Below are 24214 nucleotides of genomic sequence, written 5' to 3' on the forward strand. Positions count from 1 at the left end.
CCATTGTCACTATAGGATCATAAGGGCATCTGGTTGTGTGTCTTTATTGGGCTGGTGTCCGGCACCACAGATGTCCATTTTACAATTTCTTTCTCCTCCTCATCCCTTCTTCACCATACATCTGCCTCTCATTCACTTCTATCACCCTATCCATCCATCTCTGGCCCTGGGGGAGGGAGGGATGGGCAGGGTTGTTTTAGGGGTTATAAATGTTATTGTCCACCACTCGGCTTAGCCTGTGTTCTTCCTGGATACTCAGCTAGACTGCCCTGCAGTGGCCACCTTACCAGCAGTGTAAGTTTACGACAAACAAAAAAAGACCTACAAAAATCTGTCATGTCCTTGTGTAATCAGTTCCTTGTGCAACAAGCATCACCCGGGACCACTGGGTACGCCAAGGCCCCTCTCCCTTAAACACTTACACACAAACACTTGCACACACACGCACATGCATGGACATGCACTGACATGAGGCTATGTAACCACGGATAGAGTTATGTGCTTTCTGGTGAAAAGGGAAAAAATGGGAGCAAGTGAATAAATCAGTTAGATGAGGGCATAGGGTCTATTTCTGGACGTTCTCCTTAGAGCGGACCATGTCGCAACCCACTTCCTAGCAGCTGTAACAGTGGCATCCCTGACGGACCACCACATACACACACAGAAATGCACACACATGCACACACTCACACAAACGCACCCCCACACAAACGCACACACACGCATGCACGCACGCAAGCACACGCAAGCACACACACACAAAAGCACACAGACACACAAACGCGCATGCACGCATGCATTCACCCACCCACACACACACGCATGCACGCACACACAAACACATATGCATATATACACAGTTATAGCTGAGTACACAGGCACACACACACACACACACTGACACACACTGATTCTCCACATCCCTAACTAACAGCTCAACGACAGCAACCCTGCAGGGATAAACAGAGCCGGAACAGCAGGCACTGGGGGAAGGAACGGGTTCAGGATCACTGGTCACCATGGCGACAGGGACAAACACAAGGACAAGGACAGGACACACTCAAAGCTTAGACCCAATCCCTATAGGCAGCAGCAGTTAAGGCTGATCAAGAGTTAGCTACTAAACCAAGCAGACACCGCGTCTCCTCGCCTTACTGCAGTGTTTCTCAAACTCGGTCATCGGGATCCCAACGGGTGATTTTTGCCCTAGCAATACACAGCTGATTCAAATGATCACAACTTGATGATTAGTTGATTATTTGAATCAGCTGTGTAGTGCTAGGGCAAAAACCAAAATGTCCACCCCTTGGGGTACCAGGACCGAGTTTGGGAAACCTTGCCTGCCTGCTTTTCTATTGTGCTGGTTCTTTTTCAACGCAACCATGAAACATATATATATTTTCCCTAATCTCCCACTCTTTTTAGAAATTCACCTGTTTAAGACAGCCAGTCAGACAGGCATATAGGCAGGACAGGCCTGTCGGGGGCCTTTTTCTTTCAGCTGCCGGAGAATGGTACATATCATATTACCGTGGATCAGACTTAGTTCTGGAGTTCCGCCAGTCCCTTCGCAACGTTTCACCATGGAAACCTCCCCCAGACTAGCCATGTGATTGGCTTTTGCACTCAACAGTCAGACAGACAGTCTATCTTACAATACGCACAACATTTCCAGCAGAAATATGGGAGGAGGATGGAAACATAAAAAAAGGTAATGGCAGAAATGAAGGAAGTCAAGGAGAGCTGATTTCTCTCTAGTCTCCATAGTGACTCCATAGTGATTCTGCCCTGTGGTGGTTATAACAAGGGCTTTCCCATTACAGCCTGAGAGAAGCCACAGACACACGCACGCACACTCACTCACATGACACACACGCACACGCGCAGACTCACGACACACACACACCATGCAATCCATCTGGGAGCGAGTCAGCTAGGCTTTAACCCGTCTGTCTGGAAGCTAGTTGGACTTCATAAGAATTTTCCACCACACATCAAATGTCAGAGGGGGATGATAATGCTCCTCCATCATTCCTCATCTCTCTTTTCCACCATCTTCAAAAGCCTGGGACAGAAGGTAAAGGGACAGAGAGTGAACTGACATCAAATGCTAGCCTTACATAAAAGAATGCCAGCGAAATGCCACTACCGGACATGTTCTCTGACCCTCTCTATATTAGTGTGTGGATGCAAACGCACACACACTAGCGCAGTGTTTCCCAACCCTGGTCCTCGAGTACCCCCAACAGAACACATTTTTGTTGTATCCCTGGACAAACCCTCATTCAGCTCATTGAGGGCTTGATGATTAGTTGACAAGTTGAATCAGGTGTGCTACAATGAAAATGTGTACTGTTGGGGGTACTCGAGGACCAGGGTTGGGAAACACTGCACTAGTGCACACCCTGGCACACACACACACACTTACATTTGCACGTGCACACATAGGTGAGCACGAAGACACACACATGCACACACAAAAGAGGATGACATTTTGAAAGACTTTCCATTTCTCAGAGCAGAAAGAGCAGCAAAGACTGTTTTCTATAGCCTGGCTCTATTGACTGTATAAATCGAATTGGAAAGCTGGGAAATAAAGAATACAAACAACACGATGCTACCATCCTTCCTGTTTTGGCTGCATTGTTACTGTAAATACAAGTGATGCTTTCTCATAGTTCTCTCTCCTTCAAAGGGCCTTTATATGTGTCATATGGGGCATGTAAACTGGGAATACTCTATCAAACAGTTTGTTTCCTGCTTTTTCTCTAGTCAGCTCTCATCTCATCCCTGTGTTGTTTGAGAAAGGGATCTAGGCTAGGATAGCTGGGCAAATAGTGGTATGTAAAACGGATGTATACTTAGCCTATATCAAGGCGATATACATTGAGTCCAACACGGCATAGTTGACACTGTGATGCTTGAAATTAACACTCTCTTTGTGTGCAAAGAACAAGGTACCAGTAAAGACAGGCTCGGAAACATACAGAGTAACAATTCCAACTGATGTTTGAACTAGAAATCTACTTGGCTGGTGCATGGTGTGTCAGAAAGCAATGTAAAACAAAGGTAGTAAAACCAACTGGGAGCCTCAAAGCTCATCGTGGTTATTTGATCCAATATATGTGACTGTCGACTGACTGTTGAATATACAAACAAAGAAACAAAATATTCCAAAGCTTGTTTTAGCTAATGCCACACAATCTAACCTCAGAGGCAGAGCAGTGCTGATATGTTTAATGAAGTGATTAGTATCAAAATGAAGACAGACAGACGGTGGAATGAAGCTATGGATGAGAGGACTATGGTCTGAATTCCAAACGGAGGAAAGAAAGAGAGTGCAAGGAGGGGGGGGGGGGGGCAATCCCCGTTCCAGGCATAATAGGCCTCATGTTATTACCAAATTATATAGATAGATCAGCAATGTATAACTGATAATGGCAGGGGCACAACTTTCACTGGGGACGGGGGGGACATGACCCCCCACACACACACACACATTCTGAAATTGTATATTTGTCCCCCCTGTTTATCTTTGCACTGTGAAACACAATGCTGCACCGCTGATTTAGGACCATGTGGACGCCTCAGAGAGGGTAAGCTGTTTTACGGTTTCAGCCGGCAGAATTTAGGACCGCATGGACACCACAGAGCGTGCGGACAGGCTGTGTGAAGCCACAGCTTCAGTTTCCCTAGCTAATTCCCTACTTTTCACAATTACATGGTATAAACAGCTCTACAGGCTTCACTGTCATGGTGCACAGTCAGTACACAACACTATGCTCATCATGGCATGATGCGGCAGAGCCCACGGTGGATCAGCACATAGGTTTTTGTTGATTGCTACACTGGGGGATGGTACATTTCATGCTAACATGATGCTTTCATTTGTGTTTGGAGCTCATTATCAGTTTATAAATTAGAATGTTAGCAAGCTAAATGTCCCTTACATTGAGCTACTAGCTTGTGGGGGAGCTAAGCCCTCGTGGGGCATTTAAGCCCTGAATGATACCTGACAGGCAGCCCTGTCTCACAGGCTGAGTGCTACCCACAAGACCACAGCCAATCGCATTCAAGGAACAACGCAGCTAACTTCGCTAGTCTTGTGAGCGAGCTAGTTAGCTAGGTAGTCTTATTAGCTAGCTAGCTTATCTACCCACAAGACCACAGCCAATCGCATTCAAGGAACAACGCAGCTAACTTGGCTAGTCTTGTGAGCTAGCTAGTTGGCTAGGTAGTCTTGTTAGCTAGCTAGCTAACAAGCTAGCTGGTTATCTATTCTGGTTGTTAGCTTGCATAACTGATGTGTATAATTATAAGGGACACTTCAGGTTTGTGGATAATATTTATCCACAGTGGGTGAGCTCCATTCCTGACAGGCTGATCAGATGAAATTTCAGCCTCAGCTTTACCTATGTGTGACACTCTGGCTCCGGGACTGTTGTATTTGAGCCAGGGTGTATTTTGTTTTGTTGGGTATTTGGGTGTATTTCTATGTTTGCATTTCTGTGGGGTTCTTTTCTAGGTTTGGTCAATGACTCCCAATCGGAGGTAACGAGTGTCAGCTGTCGGCTCGTTATCTCTGATTGGGAGCCATATTTATCTGTATGTTTTCCTGTGGGAATTGTGGGTTTTTGTTCCGTTTTCGGTCTGTGTACCGTGGACTTCATTGAGTCGTCTTTTGTTTTGGATTTTGGTTACTTTGCTAAATAAAGTCATGTTTCTTGGACACGTTGCGCCTTGGTCATACTTGGACGACATAGACGACCGTGACAGAAAAACCCACCATAAGAGGACCAAGCAGCGTGTCAAGCGGCAACAGGACCCAGCTCCAAAGGATTCATGGACATGGGAGGAGATACTGGCTGGAAAGGGTCCTTGGGCACAACCGGGAGAATATCGCCGCCCTCGTGAAGAGCTGGAGGCAGCTAAAGCCGAGAGGAGGTGGTATGAGGAGGCAGCACGGAGTCGAGGCTGGAAGCCCGTGGGTACTACCCAAAAATTTATTGGGGGGGGGCTTAAAGGGAGTGTGGCAAAGTCAGGTAGGAGACCTGCGCCTACTCCCTGTACGTACCGTGGAGAGCGAGAGTACGGGCAGACACCGTGTTACGCAGTAGAGCGCATGGTGTCTCCTGTACGCGTGCATAGCCCGGTTCGGTACATTCCAGCTCCACGTATCGGCCGGGCTAGATTGAGCGTTGAGCCGGATGTCATGAAGCCGGTCCAACGCATCAGGCCACCAGTGCGTCTCCTCGGGCCGGCTTACATGGCACCAGCCTTACGCATGGTGTCCCCGGTTCGCCTACATAGCCCGGTGCGGGTTATTCCTCCTTCCCGTACTGGTCGGGCGACGGGGAGCATACAACCAGGTAAGGTTGGGCAGGCTCAGTGCTCAAGGGAGCCAGTAAGCCTGCACGGTCCGGTATTTCCGGCGCCACCTCCCCGCTCCAGCCCAGTACCACCAGTGCCTACACCACGCACCAAGCCTCCTGTGTGTCCCCAGAGTCCTGTGCGTCCTGTTGCTGCTCCCCGCACTAGCCCTGAGATGCGTGTCCTCAGCCCAGTACCACCAGTGCCTACACCACGCACCAAGCCTCCTGTGTGTCCCCAGAGTCCTGTGCGTCCTGTTGCTGCTCCCCGCACTAGCCCTGAGATACGTGTCCTCAGCCCGGGACCACCAGTTCCGGCACCACGCACCAGGCCTATAGTGCGTCTCGGCCGGCCAGAGTCTGCCGTCTGCCCAACGGCGCCTGAACTGCCCGTCTGCCCAACGGCGCCTGAACTGCCCGTCTGCCCAACGGCGCCTGAACTGCCCGTCTGCCCAACGGCGCCTGAACTGCCCGTCTGCCCAACGGCGCTTGAACTGCCCGTCTGCCCAACGGCGCCTGAACTGCCTGTCTGCCCAACGCCGTCTGAACTGTCCGTCTGCCAAGCGCTGCATGAACTGCCCGTCTGTACTGAGCCTGCAAAGCCGCCCGTCTGCCATGAGCCTTCAGAGCTGTCCGCCAGACCGGAGCCGCTAAAGCCTTCCGCCAGACAGGAGCCGCTAGAGCCTTCCGCCAGACAGGATCAGCCAGAGCCTTCCGCCAGACAGGATCAGCCAGAGCCTTCCGCCAGACAGGATCAGCCAGAGCCTTCCGCCAGACAGGATCAGCCAGAGCCTTCCGCCAGACAGGATCAGCCAGAGCCTTCTGCCAGACAGGATCAGCCAGAGCCTTCCGCCAGACAGGATCAGCCAGAGCCTTCCGCCAGACAGGATCAGCCAGAGCCTTCCGCCAGACAGGATCCGTCAGCCAGCCATGAGCAGCCAGATCCGTCGGCCAGCCATGAGCAGCCAGATCCGTCAGCCAGCCATGAGCAGCCAGATCCGTCAGCCAGCCATGAGCAGCCAGATCCGTCAGCCAGCCATGAGCAGCCAGATCCTTCAGCCAGCCATGAGCAGCCAGATCCGTCGGCCAGCCATGAGCAGCCAGATCCGTCGGCCAGCCATGAGCAGCCAGATCCGTCAGCCAGCCATGAGCAGCCAGATCCGTCAGCCAGCCATTTGAAGCCAGATCCTTCAGCCAGCCATGAGCCGTCCAGCCAGGATCAGCCAGAGCCAGCCAGCCAGGATCCGCCATTGAGTCCGGTGCTGTCCCTTAGCCCGGTGCTGCCCCTTATCCTGGTGCTGCCCCTTAGTCCGGTACTGCCCCTTAGTCCGGTGCTGCCCCTTAGTCCGGTGCTGCCCTTTAGTCCGGTGCCGCCCCTTAATCCAGTGGGGTTTAGTTGGGGGGTGGTCATGTGGAGGAGGCTACGGAAGCGGATAGTGACTAAGGTGGGGTGGGGACCACGACCAGGGCCAGAACCGCCACCGTGGACAGACGCCCACCCAGACCCTCCCCTAGACTGTATGCTGGTGCGCCCGGAGTTCGCACCTTTAGGGGGGGGTACTGTGACACTCTGGCTCCGGGACTGTTGTATTTGAGCCAGGGTGTATTTTGTTTTGTTGGGTATTTGGGTGTATTTCTATGTTTGCATTTCTGTGGGGTTCTTTTCTAGGTTTGGTCAATGACTCCCAATCGGAGGTAACGAGTGTCAGCTGTCGGCTCGTTATCTCTGATTGGGAGCCATATTTATCTGTATGTTTTCCTGTGGGAATTGTGGGTTTTTGTTCCGTTTTCGGTCTGTGTACCGTGGACTTCATTGAGTCGTCTTTTGTTTTGGATTTTGGTTACTTTGCTAAATAAAGTCATGTTTCTTGGACACGTTGCGCCTTGGTCATACTTGGACGACATAGACGACCGTGACACTATGAAACAGCCTACAAGGCAGAATCCTGACATCAGCCTCTGAGGCTGCTATTGAATCTGATCAAGCTCTGAGGCTGAAATTGAATCTGATCAACCTGTCAGGAATGGAGATCACCCACGCTGTATATTTAAATATTATCCATAAAACATGAAGTGTCCCTTAGAATTATATACATATCAGTTATGTTAGCATGAAATGTACTATCTCTTGGTGTAGCAATCAGTGGAAACGTATGTGCGGATACACCATGGGCTCTGCCGCCTCAACCATACTGTCAATCTATCATCAATACGTCCACTCCTATTTATAGAGTTTATTTCGTTATCTCGACAAAACAACTTTTGTTATGTTGTGATGATGAGATAAATAAGTTGTGATCTCGACATATCGAGGCAATAATTTTTGTATTCATATGTCCTCTCTGTAGATAATGGGGCCCCGTGTAGCTCAGTTGGTAGAGCATGGCGTTTGCAACGCCAGGGTTGTGGGTTTGATTCCCATGGGGGGCCAGTATGAAAAATGTATGCACTCACTAACTATAAGTCGCTCTGGATAAGAGCGTCTGCTAAATGACTAAAATGCAAAAATGCTAATGTCTTAGCCAGATCAGATGGTGACAGGTGTCCCTGCAGGGTCAGACAGCCATAGAAGACCGAGCTCTGGTGAATTTTGCAGTATGTTATAACAATCAGTGAATTGAAACAAAGGCTACAGTCTGGGATCTGGGAATAATAGTAATTTATATTATTGAACCACTGATTCTATCCATTGATAATATAATGCATAAATCTACACCAAGGTCATTATTTGTCATGCCTCATCTGAGCAGCGTCAGGGGTCTCATCAGGGTCAGGCAGGCAGGAAAGCCAGTCTGTGACAGAGCAGAGGTGAACTTCTGCCGATACAAAACTTTATTCTCTCTGTGCAGCAAACACTGAACAAGCAAGAAGCTTCAAAGATCTGACAAACCTCTAAAGTTGATTTCCAAACTGTATCAAGGGTTGATAGAGGCTTTTCCCGATTACACAAAACATGAAAGATAAAAATGTGAGGAAGACCTGGGAGACTCTATTGATGATGATGAATGGATACAGATATGTTAGAATGCCCAGTCATGTTCATAGAGTCTCTGACAAATTCCTGCAGTTTAACTTATCGACCACTTCCAGTGCCATCTGCGGGAGGACGTCCGAAGGGAGCTAGCCTGCCGGGACACCATGTTGTCCTTCACGCAACTGGTGGACATGACCATCCGTTTGGACAACCTGCTGGCAGCCAGAGGATGTCCTGGAGGGGGTGTGCCCGTTCCAACCCCGGCCGACTCGGATCACGAGCTGATGGAGCTGGTTGGAGCTGCGATCCGAGAGAGCGGAGGATGACAGCACTAGTGTCACGCTGGTGGCACGAAGGGACATTACACCACACAATGTCATCAGCGTTCTTTTGGGTCTGGAGGCGGCAGGCAGGGCCCTCTCGCATCACCCCAGGTATCGAACACCCACACTTGTTCAGAGCCCTCTGCTGCGCACTGTACCCTACCCATCCACTTTCCTGATCACATTGTAGTTCCCCAGTGTAAGGCGCTTGTCGATTCAGGCGCAGCTGGGATCTTTATGGACAGGGCATTCTCACACAGTCTAGGCATTTCATTGGTTCCCCTATCCATTCCAGTCCCCATCAGAGCACTTGACAGTCGACCATTAGGGTCCGGGTTTGTTAGGGAAGTCACGTTTTTTATCATTGAGTCTCCTGCTTTCCCTATGGTACTTCTCACGAGGTGGTTGCGAGAGTGTCAGGGTAGGTGTCTCGGTGTTTCCGTTGGTGCAACCACGGTGGAAAATCCAGACAGTACATCCACCGTGCACATTCCCCCCGAATACCTCGATTTGACCAAGTTACCACCTCATCGGGCGGGCGATTGCGCGATAAACCTCCGGGTAGACGCTGTGCCTCCCAGGAGTCATGTTTATCCCCTGTCACAGGCTGAAACGGAGGCTATGGAAACATACGTCACCGAGTCCCTGTGCCAGGGGTTTATACGTCCCTCCACTTCACCCGCCTCCTCTAGTTTATTTTCTGTGAAGAAGAAAGACGGCGTTCTGCACCCTTGCATTGATTATCGATCACTGAAGAAGGAGACGATATGATTTAGTTGTCCTCTCCTCCTCATGCCTTCGGTGATCAAGTCTATGCATGGGGCACGCTTCTTCACCAAATTAGATCTCCGGAGTGCGTACAACCTGGTGCGTGTCCGAGAGGGGGATGAGTGGAAGACAGCATTCAGCACAACCACGGGGCATCATGAATACCTGGTGATGCCCTACGGTTTGATGAATGCTCCATCCGTCTTCCAGTCCTTTGTGAACGAGGTGTTTCGGGACATGCTTGGTCGCAGTGTAGTGTTCTACATCCATGACATTCTGGTTTATTCCACTACGTGCGCCGAGCATGTGTCACTGGTTCGCAAAGTGCTGGCCCGACTGTGGAAAAATACCTTTATGCCAAGGCAGAAAAGTGTCTGTTTTTCCAGCAGTCCGTCTCCTTCCTCAGTTACCGCATTACCACCTCAGGTGTGGAGATGGAGGGAGATCGCATTTCAGCCGTGTGTAATTGGCCGACTCCAACCACGGTTAAGGAGGTGCAGCGCTTTATTGGCTTCGCCAACTACTATCAGAGGTTTATCTGGGGCTTTGGCAAGGTCGCAGATCCCATTACATCTCTGTTGAAGGGTGGGCCGTCCCGGCTCCACTGGTCTGCTGTGGCGGACAGGGCCTTCAGTAACCTGAGGGGTCTGTTCACCTCAGCCCCGGTACTGGCCCACCCCAATCCATCACTACAGTTCGTAGTGGAAGTGGATGTGTCCGAGGTAGGGATAGGCGCTGTCCTATCTCAACGCTCGGGCATGCCACCCAAGCTCCGCCCCTGTTCCTTCTTCTCTAAGAAGCTCAGCCCTGGCGGAGCAGAACTACGACGTTGGTGATCGGGTGCTGTTGGCTGTTGTCCGAGCCCTGACCGTGTGGAGGTATTGGCTCGAAGGGGCGAAACACCCTTCCATCGTCTGGACGGACCACCGTAACCTGGAGTACGTCCGGGCAGCGGGGAGGCTGAATCCTCGCCAGGCCAGGTGGGCCCTATTCTTCACCCGGTTTGATTTCACACCATCATACATCCCGGGTACGAAGAACGTGAAGGCAGACGCATTGACACGGCTGTATGACAAAGATGAGAGGCCCAGAGACAACACCCCAATACTCCCGGCCTCCTGCATTGTGGCGCCGGTAGTATGGGCGATGGACGTGGATATAGAGCAGGCGTTACACACAGAGCCATCTCCACCTCAGTGTCCAGCTGGGCTGCAGTACGTGCCTGCTCTTATCTGTGACCGTTTGATCTACTGGGAGCACACGTCACCCTCCTCTGGTCACCCATGTATCGGTCGTACAGTGCGCTGCCTGTCCGGAAAGTACTGGTGGCCTACCTTGGCTAAGGACGTGAGGGTGTATGTCACCTCCTGCTCGGTGTGCGCAGAGAGTAAGGCACCTAGGCACCTCCCAGCGGGTAAGTTACAGCCTTTACCAGTTCCACAACAACCATGGTCTCACCTGAGTGTTGATTGCCTTACCGATCTTCCCCTCTCCCAAGGTAACACCACCATCCTGGTCATTGTGGACCGCTTTTCCAAGGCCTGCCGCCTACTTCCTCTGCCCGGTCTCCCCACGGCCCTGCAAACAGCGGACGCCCTGTTTACACACGCCTTCCAGCACTACGGGATACCAGAGGATATAGTGTCTGACCGGGGTCCCCAGTTCACATCCAAGGTCTGGAAGACGTTCATGGAACGTCTGGGGGTCTCGGTCAGCCTGACCTCTGGTTTCCACCCCGAGTCTAATGGGCAGGTGGAACGGATAAATCAGGATGTGGGTAGGTTCCTGCGGTCCTACTGCCAGGACCGGCCGGGGGAGTGGTCGTGTTCTTGCCATGGGCCGAATATGCCCAGAACTCGCTCCGTCACTCCTCCACTAACCTAACGCCATTCCAATGTGTTTTAGGTTACCAACTGGTTCTGGGACCGTGGCACCAGAGCCAGACCGAGGTTCATGCGGTGGATGACTGGTTTCAGCGTGCAGAGGAGATGTGGGACGCTGCCCACGTCCACTTCCAACGCGCCGTGCGTCGTCAGAAGGCCAACGCTGACCGCCACCGCAGTGAGGCCCCAGTCTTCGTATTGGGTGAGCGGGTCTGGCTCTCGATCCGGAATCTGCCCCTCCGCCTGCCCTGCCGGAAGCTGAGCCCGCGGTTTGTGGGGCCGTTCAAAGTCCTGAGGAGAATCAACGAGGTTACCTATAGGTTATTACTCACCCATAATTACGTATTAACCCCTCGTTTCATGTGTCTCTCCTCAGGCCGGTGGTGGCTGGTCCGCTCCAGGAGTCTGAGGTGCGGGAGGTCCCTTCGCCTCCTCTTGACATCGAGGGGGCCCCGGCGTACTCCATCCGTTCCATCCTGGAATCGTGGCGTCGGGTGGGGGACATTCAGTACCTCGTGGAGTGGGAGGGGTATGGTCCGGAGGAACGGTGCTGGGTCCCAGTGAGGGATGTCCTCGATCCCTCCCTGTTGCAGGATTTCCACCATCGCCATCCGGCTAGCCCTGCTCTGCGTCCTCCTGGCCGTCCCCGAGGCCGGGGTCGGCGTGCTGCTGGAGCTCCCCTCCTTCTTCGGGCAGGCTTCGGTGTTCGTCATCACCGGCCTTCTAGCCGCTGCCGCTCCATATCTCATCATACCGTTTGTCTTATCTTGTCAATTACACACACCTGGTTCAAATTCCCCTCATTAGTACGTGTTTAAGTGTTCCCTCTGCTCCCCTTGTCCTTGAGGGTGATTGTTCTTTGTGAGGATTAGTAGCTCGGTTGAGCTCAGTATTTTGTATTGCAGGGGTATTTTCCCCGTGTGCATGTTTGTTCCAGTGCGCCTGTTTTGCGCACTGGACTGGTAACGCTGGATTACGGAATACACTCTGTATACTGTGATTTACCCTCCTGTGCCTGACTCCTTCAAATAACGCATCACAAGGGGACATATTTGCATATGTTATGGTCTTGTGAAGGCTGGCTGAATTCTGGAAAAGACCTTGTTCTTTTATCTCAGCCTGTCTACAGATTCTCCCTTCTCCCTGTTTTTGTTTGATTGGAAATGTTGATACTGGAGACTGTTATCAGAAGAAACTGTGTAAACTAGCATTTATAGCGGTTAAGAACTGGAGTGCTATTAATTGGAAGGTTGGTTATCCTCCTACAATGGATGGAAGAAATGTCAAGTTATGTATCACTAGATTTGATTTATTACAAGATTAAGGGTATACTGTGCAACTTTCATAAGGTCTGGATGCCTTATATGGAATCCTGTACGACAAAAGGAGTATGTATTGAAAACATGCCCACGTCAGGGGAGATACCTATTTAGGCAATCCCTAGCTGCTGAGCTGCTCAGTCCTGGCCCTGGGGGTCTGCCATACTGATGGTTGTCATGAAACCAATAATGAATGTTTCACTAAGATCCTAAGGCTGAGTGGGCTGTGTTGGGTTGGGGCGCTGCAGGGCCGTGGACTCCTAGGTGCAGGATGGGTGACCCAGCTATATTGTGTGCAAGTAAAAAGAGCTCTAAAGTACTATTAGGCCTATGATATGAATTACACTGAACAAAAATATAGTTCATTTTTATCAATCACTTAAACATATTTAATAATTATATCTTACCTAGCTTGATGACTGTGGGCATTTTTGCTTACTTTTTGTTGTTCTAAGTAGAGATGGCTAGAAGGGCTATGGGACATATTCAATTGTGTAGAAATGATCTTTAGATGCCCTAGAAAATAGGGGGACCCCCAGACCCCCCACCAAGTTATGTCCCCCCCACTTCTAAAACCAAAGTTGCGCCCCTGGATAATGTTGTTATTAAACACTTACTTATTACATATTTATTATTACACTCATATTCAAACTTAATCTGTAGGCCTGTAAATCGAAAAGCCATCATTTAACCTGTCTGCGGAGAACCAATGAGAGCAATTGTCGTTTTTCCCTTGAAATGTCTGAATATCAAAGCCCAATAATAGGCCTAGCTTAGGTCTATCTCAAGGCAGGCCGCCATTTGCGGCTACCGTGCCAGTGATAACGGACTGATAGGCACTATAATGATGTATCTGTCAACACAATATATAGCTGTTTACTTATTCATGGATGGATTACGGCTACTTACTCAACCAATTCGCTTCCATTTGCGAGGCATCACTGTATTAGATAAGCATTAATGATGCATTAGTTGTCCAGAAGCGTCGAGTTTCACTGTCCTCTCCTCAGAGGGACCGTTTCATCATCTTAACAGCCTAGTGTTGATACAAAGTTTATTGCTAGAAATAGTCAAGCTAACAAAGGAGTCAGGTAGGCATATGCTGCACAAAAGGTTATGGGCAGCATCCCTCTTAATTCAGGCTGGTCTCATAAACCGGAAATAGTCAATAAAATCTGGGACACTCAAATATGTATGATATGTTACGTTTAGTATAGTTACATAAGACATAATGTTACTTAAAGGAAAATTCTGCCACTTTTCTACCTCATATCCATCATGTCCAGCATCAAGCAAGTGAAAACAATGTTGTGGTTAAAAAATGTTTCTCTGTGATATGACAGGGTAGGATTAAAAGTAACAAACAGTAATTTTCAAAACCTGCAACGAGTTTCTAGCCCAAGGGAGGGTATGTTCTTGCTCCCCATGTCACCGCGAATCTCATAGTGTTTGAAAATCACTTATTTTTTATGTTTTAACTTTTGATGATCGGGTAGAACTTTTTAACTTTCTATTTTTTTCTACAAAACTTAGGAATAAGGCCTCCCAAGTGGCGCAGCGGTCTAGGGCACTGCATTGCAGTGTTAGAGGCATCACTACAGACCCGGGTTCGATCCCGGGCTGTATCACTACCAGGTGTCCCATAGGGCAGCGCACAATTGGCTCAATGTGGTTAGAGGAGGGTTTGGCTGGGAGGGGGCTTTACTTGGCTCATTGCGCTCTAGCGACTCCTTGTGGCGGGCCAGGCGCCTGCAGGCTGACCTCGGTCTTCAGTTGAACTGTGTTTCCTCTGACACATTGGTGCGGGCGGGTGTTAAGAATCGCTATTTAGCGGTTCATGTTTCGGAGGACACATGCCTCCCAAGCCTGTTGCAGCGATGAGACAAGATTGAAATTGGGGAGAAAAAGAGGATAAAATACCGAAAGAAAGAAAAAAAAAGAAATTGAATGTTTTCACATATGTTGACACTGGTATTGTGCTGGAGAAAATTAAGTTAGAATGTGGTGGAGTTGCCCTTTAAGGCAAAAACGATAGGAAGGTGGTTGTGTGGGCGTATAATGTGAACGTCTAGCAACCAAAAGGTTGTGTGTTCGATTCTCATCAAGGACAACTTGAGCCAATTAGCAACTTTGCAACTTTGGTGTGAGAAGTGAAAAACAATCCAAGAACAACAGCAAAGGACCTTGTGAAGATGCTGGAGGAAACAGGTACAAAAGTATCTATATCCACAGTAAAACAAGTCCTATATCAACATAACCTGAAAGGCCGCTCAGCAAGGAAGAAGCCACTGCTCCAAAACCGCCATAAAAAAGCCAGACTACAGTTTGCAACTGCACATGGGGACAAAGATCATACTTTTTGGAGAAATGTCCTCTGGTCTAATGAAACAAAAATATAACTTTTTGGCCATAATGACCATTGTTATGTTTGGAGGAAAAAGGGGATGGATTGCAAGCCGAAGAACACCATCCCAACCATGAAGCACGGAGGTGGCAGCATCATGCTGTGGGGGTGCTTTGCTGCAGGAGGGACTGGTGCACTTCACAAAATAGATGGCATCATGAGGAAGGAAAATTATGTGGATATATTGAAGCAACATCTCAAGACATCAGTCAGGAAGTTAAAGCTTGGTCACAAATGGGTCTTCCAAATGGACAATGACCCCAAGCATACTTCCAAAGTTGTGGCAAAGTGGCTTAAGGACAACAAAGTCAAGGTATTGGAGTGGCTATCACAAATCCCTGACCTCAATCCTATTGAAAATGTGTGTGCAGAACTGAAAAAGCGTGTGCGAGCAAGGAGGCCTACAAACCTGACTCAGTTACACCAGCTCTGTCAGGAGGAATGGGCCAAAATTCACCCAACTTTTTGTTGAAGCTTGTGGAAGGCTACCCAAAACGTTTGACCCAAGTTAAACAATTTAAAGGCAATGCTACCAGATACTAATTGAGTGTATGTAAACTTCTGACCCACTGTGAATGTGATGAAAGAAATAAAAGCTGAAATAAATCATTCTCTCTACAATTATTCTGACATTTCACGTTCTTAAAATAAAGTGGTGATCCTAACTGACCTAATACAGGGAAATGTTACTAGGATTAAATGTTAGGAATTGTGAAAAACTGAGTTTAAATGTATTTGGCTAAGGTGTATGTAAACTTCCGACTTCAACTGTATATACAAAAGTATGTTGACACCCCTTCAAATTAGAGGATTCCGCTATTTCAGCCACACCCGTTGCTGGCAGGTGTATAAAATCGAGCACACAGCCATGCAATCTCCATAGACAAACATTGGCAGTAGAATGGCCTTACTGAAGAGCTCAGTAACTTTCAACGTGGCACAGTCATAGGATGCCACCTTTCCAACAAGTCAGTTCTTCAGATTTCTGCCCTGCTAGAGCTGCCCCAGTCAACTGTAAGTGCTGTTATTGTGAAGTGGAAATGTCTAGGAGCAGCAACGGCTTAGATGCGAAGTGGTAGGCCATACAAGCTCACAGAACCTGACCGCTGAGTGCTGAAGCGCGTAGCACATAAAAATCGTCCGTCCTCTGTTTCAACACTCAGTACCGAGTTCCAAACTGCCTCTGGAAGCAACGTCAGCACAATAACTGTTCGTCGGGAGCTTCATGAAATGGGTTTCCATGACTGAGCAGCTGCACACAAGTCCATGCGCAATGCCAAGCTTTGGCTGGAGTGGTGTAAAGCTCGCCGCCATAGGACTTTGGAAGCAGTGGAAACGTGTTCTCTGGAGTGATGAATCAGACTTCACCATCTTGCAGTCCGACGGCCAAATCTGGGTTTGGCGGATGCCAGGAGAACGCTACCTGCTCTAATGCGTAGCGCCAACTGTAAAGTTTGGTGGAGGAGGAATAATGGTCTGGGGCTGGTTTTCACGGTTCAGGCTAGGCCCCTTAGTTCCAGTGAAGGGAAATCTTAACGCTATAGCATACAATGACATTCTAGACGATTCTGTGTTTCCAACTTTGTGGCAACAGTTTGGGGAAGGGCCTTTCCTGTTTCAGCATGACAGTGCCCCCGTGCACAATGCGAGGTCCATACAGAAATGGTTTGTCGAGATCAGTGTGGAAGAACTTGACTGGCCTGCACAGAGCCCTGACCTCAAATCCATCGAACACCTTTGGGATAAATTGGAACACAGACTGCGAGCCAGGCCTAATCGCCCAACATCAGTGCCCGACCTCACTAATGCTCTTGTGGCTGAATGGAAGCAAGTCCCCGCAGCAATGTTCCAACATCTACTGGAAAGCCTTTGCAGAAGAGTGGAAGCTGTTATAGCATCAAAGGGGGGACCAACTCCATACTAATGCACATGATTTTGGAATGAGATGTTCGACGAGCAGGTGTCCACATACTTTTGGTCATGTCCCACGGGGGGCCAGTATGCAAAAAAAATAAATAATAATGTATGCACTCACTAACTGTAAGTCGCTCTGGATAAGAGCGTCTGCTAAATGACTAAAATGTAAATGTAAATGTAGTGTACTTACTACTTTTTAGCTACTTTGCAACTACTTAGCATGTTAGCTAACCCTTCCCCTAACCCTAACCACTAACCCTTTAACCTAACTCCTAACCCTAACCTTAACCCTAAAATCCTACACTGTAAAAAATAATTCTGGGGTCAATCGAGATTGATTAAAAAATATACATATATACTTTGTAAAAATTACTGAAAGTCGTTTGTTATTTCATTTTACAATTTTATGTTGCTCAAAATTTAACAATATTTGATGAGGATAACCAAAGAGAGAGATAATGGAGTGATTGAACTCATTGGAAGTCTTTGGTTTTAATCACTTTGTACTTCCCTGAATATGGCTAGCTCGCTAACCTCGTTGCTGTTGTCATTTTGAATTCAAAGCGGATCGAGCTGGCCAATTACCTCTAGAATTTAGAAATGTATATAGCTACCTAACGATAGGTAGCCTTTGTGTAACGTTAACTGGGCAGCTCGATAGCTTGTTTCAACTCTGATTTGCAAGCTAAGTTAGCTACCAAATGTAGCTATTACATTTACATAAGTATTCAGACCCTTTACTCAGTACGTTGTTGAAGCACCTTTGGCAGCGATTACAGCCTCAAGTCTTCTTGGGTATGATTCTACAAGCTTGGCACACCTTTATTTGGGGTGTTTCTCCTATTCTTCTCTGCAGATCCTCTCAAGCTCTGTCATGTTGGATGGGGAGCATCGCTGTACAGCTATTTTCAGGTCTCTCCAGAGATGTTCAATCGGGTTAACGTCCGGGCTCTGGCTCGGCCACTCAAGGACATTCAGAGACTTGTCCCGAAGCCACTCCTGCGTTGTCTTGGCTGTGTGCTTAGGGTCGTTGTCTTGTTGGAAGGTGAACCTCCGCCCCAGTCTGAGGTCCTGAGCGCTCTGGAGCAGGTTTTCATCAAGGATCTCTCTGTACTTTGCTCCGTTCATCTTTCCTTCGATCCTGAGCGGGCTGTCATGTGCCTTTTACTGAGGAGTGGCTTGCATCTGGCCACTACCATAAAGACCTGTTTGGTGGAATGCTGCAGAGATGATTGTCTTTCTGGAAGGTTCTCCCATCTCCACAGAGGAACTCTGGAGCTCTGTCAGAGTGACCATTGGGTTCTTAGTCACCTTCCTGAGCAAGGCCCTTCTCCCCCGATTGCTCAGTTTGGCCGGGCGGCCAGCTCTAGGAAGAGTCTTGGTGGTTCCAAACTTCTTCCATTTAAGAATGATGGAGGCCACTGTGTTCTTGGGGACCTTCAATGCTGCAGAAATGTTTTGGTACTCTTCCCCAGATCTGTGCCTCAACACAATCCAGTCTTGGAGCTCTACAGACAATTCCTTCGACCTCATGGCATGGTTTTTGCTCTGACATGTACTCTCATCTGTGGGACCTTATATAGACAGGTGTGTGCCTTTCCAAATCATGTCCAATCAATTGAATTTACCACAGGTGGACTCCAATCAAGTTGTAGAAACATCTCAAGGATGATCAAAGGAAACAGGATGCACCTGAGCTCAATTTCGAGTCTCATAGCAAAGGGTCTGAATACTTATGTAAATACGGTATTTCTGTTTTTCTGTAAACATTTCTAAAAAACCTGTTTTCACTTTGTCATTATGGGGTAGTGTGTGTGGATTGATGAGGAACAAAATGAATTTAATCAATTTAAAATAATGCTGTAACGTTACAAAATGTGGAAAAAGGAAAGGGGTCTGAATACTTTTTGAATGCACTGTACTTAGCTGTTCTTTGCAAAGCTGATGATGTAAGAAGGGTGGGCATGAAGCAGTCTTGGAACTACTTTTGAAAGATCTTGCCATCTTCGAACAGGAAGGGACTTTCATTTCCACTCTTGGTAAAACTATCAAAGTTGCAGCAGATAATGTTGGTGCTCATTCGATTAGTGGACTTGTTGAAGGTTTTTTTCTGTAGGTTCTGTCTTGGACAGCATTCCGAATACCAGCAAAAGGAAGTGCGGTCAAGAGCATTTTCATCTCGGACAAAGCAGGACCATATTTTACACATTCAAAGTGTAAAGTAAAACCCTACCTTAACACAACCTTGTCCATTGACTGAGAAACTGAATCACTTTCACTTTGTCTCTGGTTACCCACCTGATGTACTACATGACCTTTTTGAACGCGTCTTTCCAAAGAAACTAGCATTGTGCTTTAATATTTTTATCAAGAAGAAGTGCTTAACTTTGACTGAACTCAACGAATCAATCAAACAGTTCCCATACAAGTGGACGGATAAAACTAACAACCCTCAATCAGTCCCAATAAATGTTGCTACTCGCAGAAGTATAGGGGGAAATCCACACGAGAACTGGGCCCTAATACGGTTGTTGCCACTCATTGTTGGGTCAAGGGGTACCTTCGGATGAGCCTGCATTGCAGATTCTCAAGACTTTAAAGGACATTGTTGAACTGGTAGTGGCCCCTGTCCACACAGCGGAAAGTATCTCTAATAAAATATCTGAACATTGTCATAGATTTTTAGAAGTTTTCCCTCAGGAGACATTGACACCAAAACATCATTTATTTTGGAACACTACCCTGGAGTGATAGAAGCCTCTGGTTGGACCATGGATAATGCACTTTGAGGCAAAACATTGTTTCTTTAAGCAAGTTGTGAGGTACACCAGTAATTTCAAAAATGTATTGCTGTCCCTTTCAACAAGACATCAGCTGATGATGGCATACCACTTGCATGCAAATGTGGAGAAACCTGCCTTGTGTGTCACTAAAGTATCCTCTATGCCTTTAGATGTGCTGCATGTGGACATACAGGAAGCCAACCCTAATAATTGCACAGTTATCCAAAGCTGTATCCTACTATGGAGCTTGACTTATGGCTCTACTGGAGGACTACCTGACTTTGTTGAGATTATTCAGATAGCCATCTTGGAAAACAATGTCAACTTCATTGTAAAGCCACTCAGTTCCTGGTATGAAGAGCATCTGAGATCATTCAACTGGAGTGCACTGGGAAAGTGATTATTGTGGAGCACCAGAAACGTGGTGATGTGTACACCTTGGCAGCATACAATGTGGCAGGAAAGCACGTGGTTACATTGAAACTTCACATTTGTTGCAAATTTTAGGTAATGCATTGTGATTAACTGTGTAAACGTTTACAGTTGCCAGGATTTATTTTATAGCACTGATTTCTCTGACAACAGAATACTGAAATATGTTTTTCCTGTGATTATTTTAAAACATATATAATTTAACATAATGGCATATTCTGATGAACATGAATGTAGAGCAACTGTCTTAAGGCAATCATAATAATACCTGTTATCTACTGAGTGTATGATCTTTCAAAAGCTTCTGCTAGGGATGTAATTGACCTTGTCTCTATTCACATTCCTTTAGGCTCCCAGAAGACAACATGGATGCAAAGCTCAGAGTGATCATTGACCATAAAATTGAGAAGTTAATACTTCCCTCGGGAATCCCAGCAACCATGGAGGAACTAAATATAGCGATTAAGGAGTCCTTTGGAATCACTGAAGACTTCAGGCTCCAGTATATGGACTCTGAATTTGAGCATTACTTCACCCTTAGTTCAACTGACCAAATTAAACACAAAGACACTATCAAAGTTGTGTGCAGTGCCCCGCCCCCTATCGTTCTGACCATGTATCCTCATAATGAAAGCTTTGACAGTGTCTCTTCACAGCATTCATCTGACTATGATGCTGGTTCCTCTGCTGGGTCCTCTGCCGGTTCCTATGCCGGTTCCTCCGACCTCACAGGACACTGTTATACAATCTCCACGGAGTACCGGGGCCGGAAGAGTTCCCAATCCCACAGTTCGCTTATGAAACCGAGATGATCCTTGATTGAGCCAATGAAGCCTACAGGAAGGCCAGCACTCTTCTGACCACCACAAAGGTCAAGTCAGACGTATTTGAGAAGTTTGCTGAATGTATTTATACATACACTGCCTATCCATCAGCTGTACAGACTATTGCCATGGCAGAGGCACTTACCAAGAAACACCCATGTCTAAAATAACCTGGCTCATTCTCAGGCTACTATGGCTGGCAACAAAGCATGGGGAATTATCTAACCAACCTTAAGAATCCTGATGACAGAGAGATCAACTACCTCCCCCCTTACCCGACAGGGGAAAATGAAGAAAGTCTGGAGCAAGCTATGATTGAATTACGGACTGAAGCAGAGAAGAGGGACAACACCAGGGTGATAAAAGAGGAAATGGCAAAGACGTTTGCACACAGAATACATGAAGTCATCAACCTATCTCCCAGCGTTGAAGACCTCAAAGAAAGATGCCCTGCTCTATTTGAGTAAGCAGCGCTGTTGAGAAACAACCCCTAGCCCCTACCCTATAAGGCACTTCATGTATATGCCAGAGCAAAATGTGCAGTTTTATAATGCTATTCTACACATTTTGTCATGAGGCTAAGAGAAACTGTTGCAGTTTTAAAGCTAATTTCCTGCAATTCTACACTTCATGGGGCAAATGTGCTGTCAAATGTGCTGTTTTTAAGCTCATCTCATGCTTTTGTTCACATTTTGTCATGAGGTTGAGAGAATTTTGCAGTTTAAAACTAATTTCCTGCTATTCTACACATTTTGCCATGCTGAGAGAAAATGTAATTTTTAAAGCTATTCTACAAATGTTGCTATAATATGCTTTCTGGGGGCCCCCCGATCTCTGTATGCCAGGGGGACGTGCTCTGCGTGCCAGTTTGGTAATCCGGCCCTGTCTTGTTTGTATATTTACTATTTGTATTTTGATATAGCTAAAGAGAAGAAAAAAAAAACATGTCAAGTATCTTAACAAATAAATGTTTATTTGTTTGACAACTTTCCTGGTGTCCTGCTACCTTTTCTTAAACATGAGGTATTGAATCTACTTTTTAAAATTCAGGCAACGAATTTACACACAATATTATTGATTAAATGTAATTTCATATGTTTTTGAGTAAAATAATTGAATAAGTTATTTGAATTTACACTAATAAAGTAAATTCAGGAAAATAAGACACATATTATGAGTAAACCCAATACACTTTTACAGCAAAAAATTTTTTTGGGTTTTACTAAATATTTGTGAACAATGACAAAAACTGTATATGAATTATTATTATATATTTATTGTTTTAATCAAAACAAAAGGGCACTTTAGAGACTGGAAGGGCAAAGGGGCATGTGCTCTTATCACAGGTAGAGCCCTATCTGTATACGTGCCTGGAATGAACCTTAACTCAAACTCAAGTTGGGAAACAACAGCAACACGAAATCTAAACCATGAGCATTTACAGCGAGAATTGATGTGACAAAGCTGGGTGGGAATTGAATTGAGTCAGAATCCCGCGCGCGGCTCAGACTGGGGTTATCAGTCTTTCTAGTTCTGTGTTCCCGTGTCTGAATGAGAACAAAATATGAATTATGGACGGTTCTTCCTGCTCGTGTCGCATCACATGCAGACATATCCAAGCTTGGCAGGGTCGAAGTATCACCCATTACTGCGGCTCAGTAGGCTAGCCTAACCCCTGTCATCACCCAATAACCCGACGAACCCATACCCTGTCTGTCTAGCTGTGCGTGCTTCGTGCACATGGAAGATGTGCATCCAATGTAATTTCTAATGAAATGTATTCTGACTGCGCTGCAGCATCAGCAACACTCTTCCGACAACAGGCTTTATCCATTCAGCATAATATGGTCAGATAGGACCATGTCATGTGTCAATTTTATTTCCCTAACGTTTTCAGGGGTGAGGTCAGAGCCCGATATGTGAGCTCACTTCACTTTCTAGTTATGTCGCTAAACCAGTATTTTCATCCATGTACAGCTCATAACAATAACATCACAATAGTACGAATATAGGCAGTGAATGAGCAACACATCAGCAGCAGGTCTCCGAATATTACAATTCTCACATAGGTCTGAAATGTCTCGCAATGTATTGTGTGCATGTCAGATACACCCTGTCCTGTTCATCAAATCAATGCATTTGTTCCATGATACATTGTAGCCTAAAGTGGAAGTATGCTTTGGACATGCACCTTGCATGAGATGTTTGAACAGAGATCGTTTGGAAACAGCTCTGTCCATTGGCTATTCGGAGCAGGACATAACACAGCACACCGGGCCAGAGCGGTGTTATTATAGGGACTAGTCATTCCAAACATGACCGCTATTCTTTCACCACGATCTCAACAGCAGCAGCGACGCAGTCAACGTGCCAGGCAAGGATGGACTGGAATCATATGGACCGAGCTCGGAGCTCACCTCACCTCACTGCGTTTTCGTTATGCACAGAGACAACCAGCAGAGAAAAAACACGTACCTTCACTTGACACACCAGGCTTCCGGGAGATCCGAGAGGGGGGGCCTGACGAAGTTGAAGTCTGACGCAGCAGCGATGTTTTGGTCCAAAATTCGGTTGGAAAAAGCTGCGGCGGAAACAGGAACTGGGGACGGCTGTAGTCGGAATAGTCACTGCTGCCTGTGGCTCCGGTAGAGGAGACTCGAATTGACTCTAAACTGCAGTGCGCATGCCAGTGTCAGATTGCTGTACTGCAGCCGCGTTGATAGACGGCCCTGTGGCACCGATTATTGGGTTTACGTCCCCTCCGCGGCTCCTCACCCCGCAGTTTGACAATCTGCTACCTAGTGCCACCGCATCGGTGTCAGAGAGAAAGAGAGGTCTGGCAGTCACATAGCCTACATAAGCACTCTGACTCTGCTACTGCGATTCTAATGGGAAGAGCGAGGAAGCGGCAACTGCACTTTTGGTCATTGCGCACTAAAAGCATGGACTCCTCCGCGGCATGGCAGGCCGTCATGTCAATTTACCCACCTTGCATTTTATGACTTTGCACATATCATCGTTTTAAGAGCCACATATTTATGTGCTGTAAAATTAAATAACGCAGGCAAAAGTTCATCAATTTACAGCACAGGCTACCTGGCTGGCCAGGGTAGCTGCAAATCATTTTCCCTTTACACAGCTATAAAGCACGGGCATACAACGCGGACGTATTAATTCATACTCAGCCATCTCCGACCCTCTCATCGCCATCACGGTTG

At 47.3% G+C, this 24214-nt stretch overlaps 1 protein-coding gene across 1 annotated transcript in view; it reads right to left on the reverse strand.

Annotated features, from left to right (window-relative positions):
• The window catches only part of LOC121552468 (alpha-(1,6)-fucosyltransferase-like), a 171718-nt gene extending 147872 nt beyond the window's left edge, over positions 1–23846 (reverse strand). Inside the window, exon 1 of the mRNA XM_045211273.1 lies at positions 23472–23846. The gene's annotated coding sequence lies outside the window, so the exon portion shown is untranslated. The remainder of the gene's footprint in view (positions 1–23471) is intronic.
• Between the last annotated feature and the right edge of the window lie 368 nt (positions 23847–24214).

This window comes from Coregonus clupeaformis, chromosome 36 (genome assembly GCF_020615455.1).
Source record: "Coregonus clupeaformis isolate EN_2021a chromosome 36, ASM2061545v1, whole genome shotgun sequence".
Lineage (NCBI taxonomy): Eukaryota > Metazoa > Chordata > Actinopteri > Salmoniformes > Salmonidae > Coregonus > Coregonus clupeaformis.